This window comes from Pristiophorus japonicus, chromosome 3, assembly GCF_044704955.1.
Source record: "Pristiophorus japonicus isolate sPriJap1 chromosome 3, sPriJap1.hap1, whole genome shotgun sequence".
In the NCBI taxonomy this organism is placed as follows: Eukaryota; Metazoa; Chordata; class Chondrichthyes; family Pristiophoridae; genus Pristiophorus; species Pristiophorus japonicus.
In genome coordinates, this window is record NC_091979.1 from 254,528,304 (window position 1) to 254,540,766 (window position 12,463).

General features: G+C 42.3%; 1 long non-coding RNA gene across 1 annotated transcript in view; it reads right to left on the reverse strand.

Annotated features, from left to right (window-relative positions):
• Window positions 1-4,636: 4,636 nt before the first annotated feature.
• Window positions 4,637-12,463, reverse strand: part of LOC139259495 (uncharacterized) — a 32,444-nt gene continuing 24,617 nt past the window's right edge. The window contains exon 3 of the long non-coding RNA XR_011592579.1: window positions 4,637-5,968. This is a non-coding gene — a long non-coding RNA (uncharacterized lncRNA). The remainder of the gene's footprint in view (window positions 5,969-12,463) is intronic.

Below are 12,463 nucleotides of genomic sequence, written 5' to 3' on the forward strand. Positions count from 1 at the left end.
AGTTTGGTCGGCGTTATTTTCCCATTTTGAATCCATGTTGGCTATTATTTGAGGCTAATATTATACTTTTACCTCTTCTGTAAGTGTCCCTTTACTGTTGTAGTACTGAAATAGTTTTAACCATTATGCTTAGCCTCTGCCCATATGCTTTACTGTAGGTCTCTCTTTGCCTCTCTGATCATCTTTTTAAACTGATTTCTGTATTATATTAACTTCTCCTTTCTCTGCAGAATTTGTAGAGTTTATTTTTCCACGGTTATGCAAGGATTGCGTTTGATGGTATCCCCCAGTACTGATTTTACCAGAGTTTGGGGGGGATCAGCGAGAGAGCACCTCATCATATGGGCATCCATGGCAGTATGGAAACATCTCTGGTGTCCACTTTTCCCTGGCAGTTGGAAAATCAGGCACCACCTGCTCAGGCCGTCCCCTTGCCTCTATCCGCACCCCCCCCCCCACCCCCCACCGTGGGACTCACTTGCACTAATCTGGAGGCCAATATAGCTCATGTTTTTCAGTGCACCAGCCTCCTGTAATACTCTGAGCCAGAGAAATGGGAGCTTCCATTGTCGGGAGTCTCCACCCTGGCACCACCCTCTCAATATTACTGTCCTTGTAAGAGTCAGATGGAGTTTCTGCCCCTTACAAGGCTGACCAGGAAATGCCAGAGTTGATGGGGACCCAATGTAACCAGGATCCCAGGTGAAGGTGAAATCAGTGGAACGTTGGAGTTAATTTACGGCCATTATGTCAGCCTAGATGCTGTGCTTGGACCCAAACCTTTCTGACTCAAGAGGTGAGCATGCTAGCACTCTGCTAAGATGACACTATATTTTTGTATGTTAACATTTAAAATGTAAAATAATTATAAATTATAACAAGAAATGTATAAATCTATACAGTTCCAAGATTCCAGTGGTGCATATGTGCTGGCAATTCAGTTATATGAATATTAGGGTATTCCATTAGAGAGTGCAAGGAAGATCCCTCTCTCTGCCAGGTTATCAAAAATCAAGTGGAACCTAAGCACTTTCTCACACATTAAGCAGGGTGGAAATCTCTGCCGCTCTTCCCTCCTTTAAGACGCTCCCTAAAACCTACCTCTTCGCCCAAGCTTTTGGTCATCTGCCCTTACATCTCCTTATATGGCTTGGTGTCAAAAATATTTTTCATAACACTCATGTGAAGTGCCTTGTGACGTAATATTACGTCAAAAGCGCTATATACGAACAATGAACAGGTAAAGATCATTTGGTCCATCGGGCCTGTCCCACTTATATAAATATAAGTTGTTGTTGAGATGAGATACTGCAATCATTTCTTGTGTGTCATCATCATCATAGGCAGTCCCTCGAAGCGAGGATGACTTGCTTCCATGCCAAAAAGGGATGAGTTCACAGATGTTTCAATGAAGGACCTAATATTCCAGAACCCGAGCTACATCTTGAAGGGTGGAAGATGCCTGAGCGTGGATTTTTTTAACATGTGGTGACCGTTGACAGAGCTAGGTCTTGGTCCAGTGGCAAGGATTACCCAAGACGACTGGAGACCAGCTCTGTTGCACGGGTCTAGCGTGCGCACATATCGCAGTATGGGCTGGCCTCTTCTGGGCCCCAAACTCACGCCTCTCCTGGGCCCCGGTCACTTCCCTCTACAAACTCTTGCCGCTCCTTCGTCCCTCCTGCTGTGCCTGCCCACACTACGGTCAGAGACCTGGCTTCAAAGACGTCGTCCTCCTGCAGCAGCACGCGCTGCTCCCTGCAATGGCCCTGGCCTGCTAATGGTCTTGCAGGCTGGGACTGCGCTGATTTCCGGGCCGGGCCGCTGCACGCTGCTCCCTCCAATGGTCCTGGCCTATTGATGGTCTTGCAGGCCAGGACCGCGCCGATGTCCGGGCGGGGCAGCTGCACGCTGCTCCCTCCAATGGTCCTGGCCTATTGATGGTCTTGCAGGCTGGGACTGCGCCGATTTCCGGGCCAGGCCAACCCGCTACGAAAAACAATACCGGATGTTGTATTAACTTGTACAACATCAATGTATCTGTAATTTTGTCCTAGTTATAGTCAGGGTTACTGTGCCTATTACAGTGAGGTATGCATGTGCTAATACTTCAGTCAATGTTATAGAAAGGAACAAGAATGGAAGTTACTTACATTTATTGTACCTAATGTTAGCATCAAGCATTTCAGACGAGATCTATCAAAGCACATAGTACAATAGTAGCCAACATACCATTATGAGTGAGGTATCTGGAACATGACTCCTTATTCATATCAACTAGGTTATATTCGCTACACAGAATTGAGGGCTTCTCTTTTCTGTGAAATATGGAGCACCTCCAGGCAATTGCGACTAGCATGCGGCATTTGTGCACCTGTGGATTATGCTCCAAATTTAGGTGGAAACTGAATTGTTCCATGTGTGACGAGCATAAACTGGCTGGGACACGTTATGCTTAATTGCCAGCAGATCATCTCCCAACCCGGTGGGTTGCATGCAGGCAGTGGTTGAAATGCACCGTACAATGTTGTGGAGTGATGCATGTGATGACTCATGGGGTGTTTGTGTTGACTTCGGTGTCAGACCCCCGATGAAAACAAAGCCTAAACTCTGTTTCATTGCGGTGAATGAGCAGTGAATCCTTACAAATCATCGTTTACTCTCATCTGTAAGCATGAATAACTTGAATGCTAATGTTTAATTTGATGAACAAGAAATAAGGAACAACATGCATTCTTTTGCTTAAAACAAAGCACGTAGTTTTTTTGATCACTAATCTGTCTAACATATCATGGGTCATGTCAGTTTTTGCAAACAGTATACAATAGACCCACTGATCAGCTCCTTTGCTTCAAAATCACATTCAGTGCTTCTACCTTCTGATATTATACAAACCAGTTCTGGTTGCCATAACAGCCATTAAGTGGGTATAAATCAGTAGACTAACAAATCAACCCATCTATCAGTACTGCTGCTGCAACAATAGCCTATTTAGCTGAGGTTGTGCTGTAGCTGGTTTTGCAAAGCAGAGATCCATGAATCATATTCAGTAGTCAGCAATTAGATCCGTACCTTTTAAAGTTTATAAAAAAAAATAAAAGTAGACATGGAACCCATTACATTTAACGTGTGAGATGTCATATAATGAATTGTAAGGTCAACATGACATTGTTTGTCAACGTCTAAATGGCTGCTTCCATTGTAAATGCATATCCTGTCTCAGAATAATATCGTGGGCTTTCTGCATTTTCAATGCTGTGTACCTAACTTGAGCTGTCTTTAAAAGAAAAATTCCCTAAATATTTAATAACATTTTAAAATAGCTGAATGTAATTTCCTCTTCTGTTCTCTCTAAAATCCTCCTTCTTCAAACACTGTAATTTCTAGTGGAAATTCAACAGTCTTCCTCTAAAATCCTCCTTCCCCAAACACTGTAACTTATAATGGAGCACATGTCCACGTGTTCCAGCACCCTTCGACAAACTTGCCCTGTTGGCTATCCTTCAGGTGTGAGTCTAGCCAGTGAATGTTCTCTGGTAATTTTGACTGTGGAGGGGGCCCAAAGACAAAGCTGTCTTGTCCTACCTGATGTACATACACATGCCATTTTGCAGGACAGGTCACTGGATAGACATCAGAAGTGAAATGCTAGCAAAGTCCCCTGAGCAATGCTGAGATCGTTGAGGTAGTTGCTATCCCCAGCTGAGGTTGGGTAACTCAGGACAGACCCGAGATTAATTCTGGGGTCTTCCTCGGTTATGTGGCTCAGTAAATTTACTCACTGGCCTGTCAGATGAGTTTCTTACAATGTGACCTTAAACATAATGGCCCTGAAATTCTACAGCGGTTTCCCCAATCTCCCATTGTGATTCCGGGGGGAGTTCAGTGGGACCACATGGAAAGCTGGATTACGCCGGCTCCTCTCCATTGCCCTGAGATTCCGCTGATTTGCCGCCAGCAGCAGATCATGGGAACCGTGTGGAATTTCACGGCCAACTTTTTCTCTGCGTGTACATTTATTGCATTTCTTCCCACAAGTTGTGTGTGCTAAAATAATTCAACACGAAAAATATCACTTACCAAGTAGCCACTAAAAATGGACATAACACTTTAAAAAAAAATATGGATTTATTTGCACATTTTTTTCCCAGGATAGATAATATGGAATAGCTGACTCATAATTTTTTTTTTGACTTTCTCCTTATAATGTGCAGTGCAGCTATGATTAACATGCTAAAGCAGCACTGGAGAAAAAAATATTTGTTTGAAATTGTGGCACTTTAACGTTTCACAAGATGAGACAGGTTAAAAATGAAATACAACATACTGTTCCCCAGTAAGAGAAAATACATCAGTGACTGTTTGATTTTGAATGTTTTTTTTTAGTTTTGTCACATTAACCAGATCAGACAAGACAGTGTATTGTAGTGGTGCAGTCCTTGTGACATACACTGACAGCAGTGAGTGACTGCAATGTCCTGTGCAGTAAGCACTAAATCTCAGCCTTGCTGTCGGTTGGAGGCCGTGGCTGGAGGGAATGTAGTTCCAACAGGGAAGGGAGGAGAAGTAATCCTGGTCTGTTATCATACACCTCATTTGTGTGGCTGATTACAGAAAGACATTGGCAGAGGCTGGAGAGAGGTTGCTTATCTGTTTATTGGCCAGGGACCCAAAGAGGGAGGGGAAATTGAAAAAATGGGGGTCAAGGATCACATTCAGGTAGATTCAAAGACAAAAGCACTTTTCTTTAATATCAATGCATGTGCACAATTTTTCTTTAATATTTCTTGAAATTTCTAATGTATATGTTTACAGGAATGTTAATTGTTTAATTGGATTGAAAGTTTGGTTAATTCATTCATTAGCAATCTGTCTTGTTAACCATTAATGGAAATTACATTTGCAATGAATAAACCTTTAATACATTGCTTTGATGCAAGCCATATGTACCAATTACAGTTTCTAAGAGACATTAAGCAGCTCCTGCAAAGTGAATAAACATCAGCTCACAAATACTGTTCTGTGCCTGGTACAATCACTGAGTAGTGAAATGTTTCTCATGTTAAAGATTATATTTAGTTTATGCTAAGATTAATTCAATAGCTCATAAGTATTTAAATTGAAAACAGAATTGATGCACGAATTGCGCAGTGGGAAAAGTGATGCCAAATCTTTTGGAAAATGAAATGCTATGAATAATACGCATGGTTGAATGATGGATGCATGGTAGGGAAATTCAGAACTAAACAGTTTGATTCCACAACATTTGACGGCACGGTGTATCGCTGTTCCAATGCATTGTGCCACAAAGTGGCAGGAGCCAATTTCACACCTGTAATTGCCCGCATGACAGTCTGTGTTGCCAAAGAGGTGATGCCTGGAAGTTCCCCACAGGGTGACGATTACTGGTGTTGTTCTTCTCCATGTGCTGTATCCACTGGCTGCATTTCTTGAATAGGACAGTCAGCAAGGAACATTTTGTGATTGGTGATTTGGCAGGTAATCTGCTTACATAGAGGCAGATTGCTTTTTGCCATAATGAGGAAGCAGAGAGCTTGGTAATGTATCTACATTGTGTTATTTATATTGGGATGCCAAATACCTGGAAACGAAGATATTTCAGGGCAATTTGAAAAGTTTTAGAATCAAGTTAAAACTAACACAAAGTTTCAAAAGTACAAAATGGAGCTGAATGAATTTATAAAGAAAAGCTGAACAATCCCAGAGGGTGGATGGGCCTTGTTTATCTTTCTGCTGTGGCATCAGGTGCACTTTTCTAAATCCAATAAAGGTTTATCATGTAATATTGTTTGTTAGGCTTATAATGTTGTTAAGGAAGATTAGTGATGGAGATTATTGTTCCTTAGAACATAGTCTGCAATAGCTATGAGTATGCCTCCTGTTGCTTGTCGAGTAATACATTCAGCAGTTATGTCCTTACGATTCTGGGATCATCCCGTTTTTTTACCTGGTTTGAAAACGAAATGGAAATAATAACTGCCTTCTGTTGTAATTTTGCAAGAACAATTTCTAACATGATTGCATTTATAAACTACTCTTGAAGATGGTTCAATTGGTAGGCACATTACCAAGTGTGGAATTGAACTATGCAGAACAGGGAGGTGCCAAGTTGAATTGCTGACCTGTGCTCACTTACTTGATCTCGGCTCGGGCAGCATTTTGGATGTTACAATTGGCCTTAGTGACTTGGGCAGGGGAAATCAGCGAGCATTCTCCTCCTGATTGCTATCTACTGTCCCCTACTGGAAAGTGCATATCTGTGTAAATGTTGGGCAAGTACAGGATCGGGCTCGGCAGTGATGATCCACAGTCGGAAGCACCGACAAAATGTACAGTCTTGTCTCACACATGAAGAACAGCTATTTGGTCGAGGTAGTGGAGGAGGGCAGCTGGTATTTTTGGAATGGTGGCTCAACACATTTAGGGAATAAATGGAGGGATAAGACTTCCCCAGATTAAAACTAGATATGGAAGACTAAAATATTTTCTCCTCAGATCAGTAATTGATATATCACAAGCCTCTTTATTTAAACCAAAACATTTTAAAATGATTCTTCTGCATGTCTTCTGGGTGAGATATTAAACCATCTGCTCACTCAAATGGACGTAAAAGATCCCATGGCACTATTTCGAAGAAGAGCAGGGGAGATATCCCCGGTGTCCTGGCCAATATTTATCCCTCAATCAACATAACAAAAAACAGATTATCTGGTCATTATCACATTGTTGTTCATGGGAGCTTGCTTGTGTGCAAATTGGCTGCCACGTTTCCCACATTACAACAGTGACTACAATCCAAAAGTACTTCATTGGCTGTAAAGCGCTATGAGACATCCAGTGGTCGTGAAAGGCGCTATATAGAAACAAAGAAATATAGAAAATAGGTGCAGGGGAAGGCCATTCGGCCCTTCGAGCCTGCACCACCATTCAATAAGATCATGGCTGATCATTCACCTCAGTACCCCTTTCCTGCTTTCTCTCCATACCCCTTGATCCCTTTAGCCGTAAGGGCCATATCTAACTCCTTCTTAAATATATCCAACAAACTAGCATCAACAACTCTCTGTGGTAGGGAATTCCACAGGTTAACAACTCTCTGAGTGAAGAAGTTTCTCCTCATCTCAGTCCTAAATGGCTTACCCCTTACCTTTAGACTGTGTCCCCTGGTTCGGGACTTCCCCAACATCAGGAACATTCTTCCCGCATCTAACCTGTCCAGTCCCGTCAGAATTTTATATGTTTCTATGAGATCCCCTCTCATCCTTCTAAACTCCAGTGAATACAGGCCCAGCCGATCTAGTCTCTCCTCATATGTCAGTCCTGCCATCCCGGGAATCAGTCTGGTGAACCTTTGCTGCACTCCCTCAATAGCAAGAACGTCCTTCCTCAGATTAGGAGACCAAAACTGAACACAATATTCAAGGTGAGGCCTCACCAAGGCCCTGTACAACTGCAGTAAGACCTCCCTGCTCCTATACTCAAATCCCCTAGCTATGAAGGCCAACGTACCATTTGCCGCCTTCACTGCCTGCTGTACTTGCATGCCAACTTTCAATGACTGATGTACCATGACACCCAAGTCTCGTTGCACCTCCCCTTTTCCTAATCTGCCGCCATTCAGATAATATTCTGCCTTTGCGTTTCTGCCCCCAAAGTGGATAATCTCACATTCAAGTCTTTCTTTCTTTTACAGTGTTTAAAGTCATGGACCAGATCTGATTGTTAGATTCTGGGAGAAATATCTTCCCTTTCCATGAGCTTTTTAAAGGCAGTCTTGTTAGAAATTATTCATGCCATATGAGAGTGGATTGTATTTTTTTCTAAAAGTCTTTCACAAAGAATAAAGTCAATGAATTGAAGAGCAACATTACCATGGATCATTAGAATAGACTGAATGGTGCAGATAAACAGAACAATATTTTTCACCTTCAAGATCGGTTTCATTTATGGAGCAGACTGATGGGATAAAGGCCTTTTCTTTCTGACCGGTGTAAGGATCCTATTTGAAATGAATGTCGGCTGCCTCAATTCAGCTGCTGGTGGGCTCAAGCATGTCACACAAACAGCCCACAGAATGTACTAATTGGAACTAAACTTGTCGCCTCACACACAGCAGCCATAAGAATGAGTTGGTGTGCGCAATGGAAACGTTGCTCTACATCAGTAGGGGTTGCCCTTCTGAGGTAGTCATCGAAAGCATATTCTTGAAGGGAGGTTCAGCCTTCATTTAAAGGTGCTTTTGACATCAGAAGAGCACAGCCGACAGCATCCACAGGGTTCTTCCGCCACTAGCTGTAATAGAGTTGACCTTCATTGTTCTGATAGCAGCGTTGACCCAGATTTTTCGGGGTCCCAAGAGATGCTGTGACATTTATTTTTCAAAATAAAAGCAGGCCACCAGACTGCCTCATTTTTCGCCCGACAGCTTTAAACAGGAGTGATGGCAACAAATAAAATAAAGTGTGTGTGGAAATCGCAGGTTTCCATTTGAAAGCTGCGCTGCTGGAATCCCTTAGCAAACACTTAAAGCATCATGCGCCTACCGTACCTGACCCAGGAATAAAAATAAAGACTTGCATCTATATAGCGTCTTTCACGACCACTGGACGTCCCAAAGCATGCTTTTTGAAGTGTAGTCACTGTTGTAATGTAGGAAACGTGGCAGCCAATTTGTGCACAGAAAGTTCCACCAAACAGCAATATGATAATGACCAGATAATCTGTTTTAGTGCTGCTGATTGAGGGATAAATATTGGATAGGACATTGGGGATAACTCCCCTGCTCTTCTTCTAAATAGTGCCAATGGGATCTTTTACATCCACCTGAGAAAGCAGATGGGTCCTCGGTTTAATGCTTATCCAAAAGACAGCATCCCTGTCAGTGCAGCATTCCCTCAGTGTCAGCCTAGATTTCTGTGCTCAAGTCGCTGAAGTGGGACTTGAACCCTCAACTTTCTGACTCTTATTTGTCTTTCGTATGGTAGTAGCAAAGCAAATCAAATATCAATATCTAATTTGGATATCCAGGGCAAATCTTTAGGTGTAGCAGTGTGGACATCTTTTAGGCTGCCTGCAAATTTCCTCTGAGGGCAGTGCTCAATGATGTGCTCCAGGGTCTGATTAGGAGCTTCATAGTTGCATGATGGGGATGCTTTAATCTTCCACCTCTGGAGAAGGTGGCAGCATCTACCATGACCCAGTTTTGACTCAGAGGCGAGGGTGCTACCACCTGAGCCACTGGTTGAAATGGCTTGATACTGAGACGTGCCAGGAATATTTTCCTCTATTGTCAGCTAAAAGATATATGGATATGAACACTGGGATCACAACACCCCTTTTGTACTCACATCTGCTTTTTATTTGCAAGAAATGATAAACAGTGAAAAATATGCCCTGGGAAGCTAGAAAGTAAAACATGCTCCATTTTTCATAAAACATTTTAATCAAGAAAAGAAAATGATTGTATAAATTGCAGAATTTATTTGTTATCAATCATCATTACAGTATCATGGGAACCGTTGCAGAAACTATATATATTTTTTAAAGTCTCACCGTAGGGAATACACTGGATAATAAAGATCCCTCCAACAAGGCAGGGTTACAGATCCGCAGAAATATGACTGAATCTTTCCTGTCAACTCTACCCCCCTATTTAAAATGCTAGTTCCTCAACTTTATCCAATTCGAGATCAGATCAGCTTTCAGCAGCTAACTCCTTTGTTAATTATCAGTGATCTAACACATTTTGTAAACTGAAGATTTATCAATTTACTACTGTGCTAGTAGCATGCTAGAATGCAGTTTTCATATTAAAGGAAAATTCTACTCATTTTATCAAGACTAGTTATGAGGAAAGATTGAAAAAACTTGGGACTTGAAAGAGGGGATTTCTTACAGATATTAAAAATAGTAAATGGGACCAAAAGATAAATCTGGGACATTGCTATATTGTGACAGTAGATTAAGGGGGACAAATTTAGCTGTGATGTCAGGAAGTCCGTCTTCACAAACAGAATGACTAATATGTGAAATGGACTTGAAAGAGGATAGTGAAATTATTTAAGAAAAAATGGGAAGCAGGGCAACAGAGTTCTGTTTTGGATGAAAGAGCTTAGATAGGTTGCATCTATCTTGAGATACAAACCAATATTGCAACTTCTGTTTATGAAGTGTAGTATGTGTCTGATGACCAGACTACCAGTATGTGATGTTCACTAGATAATTGGAAGCTCTTTCTAATCTGTGTGTATTGCAAGATGGTAGATTTCACTATTACAAGATAGTTATTTTTAACACATCTTTTAATTTCTAATGAATTTGTTTAAATAATGCCCACCTCATCCTTTGATTATTGCTGTTATTTTCATAAGGGGAAATAATTCTTGACTGCACCCATCAAGGTTTGTTTAAACCTCCCATTATATGTCTCAGTGACCACAGAATATTTGATGTTGACTGTTTCATCAGAAGCATTCCATGGTCATTTTCACTACTTTGTAGCATGTAGAAAGGAACAGTTTGGATTCTGCTTTCATGAGGAATGTATAGGACATACAGAGATTGCAGAGTTCATTAAGGTTCAGGAGAACCTACTTACATTTTCATGCTGGCTTTTTATATGCCCCTTCCATAGATACTTGAGGCCCGATTGGCTCTGCTCCCAGTCACTTGTTCATCATGCTTGTTCACGCTGCTCCATTGTGCTGGTTCATGGGAAATTTTACGTTCGGTGTTATGCAAATGAATTTGGATTGAAAATTGAACCATAACTTCAATTTGCAAAAACACTGCAACTTACACCCAATTTCACGATTGCACCTAAAGCGTAAACTCTGTCTCATTGTTTTCATCATTGTTTTCACCTAGTGCCTGACTCAACCCTCAGAGAAGCTGGCAGTTATGGAAGCCAAATATTGGATCTTATTTGGGATGTGTACTCCAGCTGCAAGATCTGTACAACTCACTGAACCTAATTTCTCCAAAAGAGGAGTGAGGCAACTCTTCTATCACTTAATTCTATTCAATGACTTTATCAACACGTTGGATGGCATTGTAAGGAAGAGACTTGGGAGTGCCTGGTGCAGACATTTCTGAAAGTATTGCCACACTCCATTTCACAGATACCCTGGGTGTGAAATTGGACACAGGAGGGGACGCAAAACCGATGGCATGGCATTTGCCACCCATTATACAACACCCCTGATATTCAGTAAAGTTAATGGAACTGATAATCGGGCAGGGCGTGTAACGGGTAGCCAATGCAATGCTGCCTGTTTTAAGACCCTGCCCATGTCCAACTTCACCCCCCATGTTATTGGCAGAATCATCTGAGGGATCTAATGCATTCTATCTGTTTTGTATGTATGCTTGGGGTTACTAGCCACTAGGTGGCACCACTGCCGAGGTCATTGGGCTGCACACACGTGTGTGCGGCCCAGGTATAAAAGGCAAGCCATCATGTAATGTAATGACTTTGGGCCCTAATAAAGCAGAGCCAGGTTTGTACCTGTGCTAGTTTACAGTATTCAGTCTATCGAGTTATTACATACATAATATTTGGCGACGAGGTAACTTAAGAACCTTCGCATGCAAATGAGCACAATTGGATTTCTGGAGAGACTCGTGAAGGGAGAGGACTGGGCAGATTTTGTAGCTCGCCTGGACCAGTACTTCGTAGCCAACAAAATGGAGGAACCCACTGACGCAGTTAGGCGTAGGGCGGTCTTCCTCACGGTTTGCGGTCCGAAAATCTATGGACTCAAAGAATCTTCTCTCGCCTGCAAATCCAATGGACAAGGACTATGAGGAATTGGGTGCTCTGGTACGTGACCATCTCAAACCAGAAGAAGGCATCATCATCTCACGATATCGATTCTACAAGCTCGTTCATTCTGAGGGCCAGGGTGTGTCGGAATTCGTTGCCGACCTAAGACGTCTAGCTGGACCGTGTAAGTTTGAAAACACATTGGGAGACATGCTGCGGGACTTCTTTGTAATTGGCATCAACCACGAGGTAATCCTGCATAAGCTACTGGCAGCGGAGACGCTGGATTTGAGCAAGGCCATCATGATTGCCCAGGCATGCATGACGACGGACAAAAACTTAAAGCAGATATCATCAAAAAATCGGAACTCGGCAAGTACTGTAAACAAGATTGTATCATCGTTTGGCAGAGCTGCATATGGCAGGGCCTACTCGACTGCGTATGCGAAACCGGTGGCTGCCCAAAGTACGCCAACGGGAATGAATCCGATTTCACCGTGGGGGCAATCATCGGCCTCATCAGTGTCGGTTTAAACAGTACATTTGTGAAGGCTGTTCGAGACTGGGGCATCTCCAAAGCAAAAGACAGAAAGGAGATGAGGAAAAGTGGAGGGCAGAGAACCCAAGGCAAAGAACAAAAAGGGCCACTGTACAGCAAATTCTAAAAGGACAAAGGGT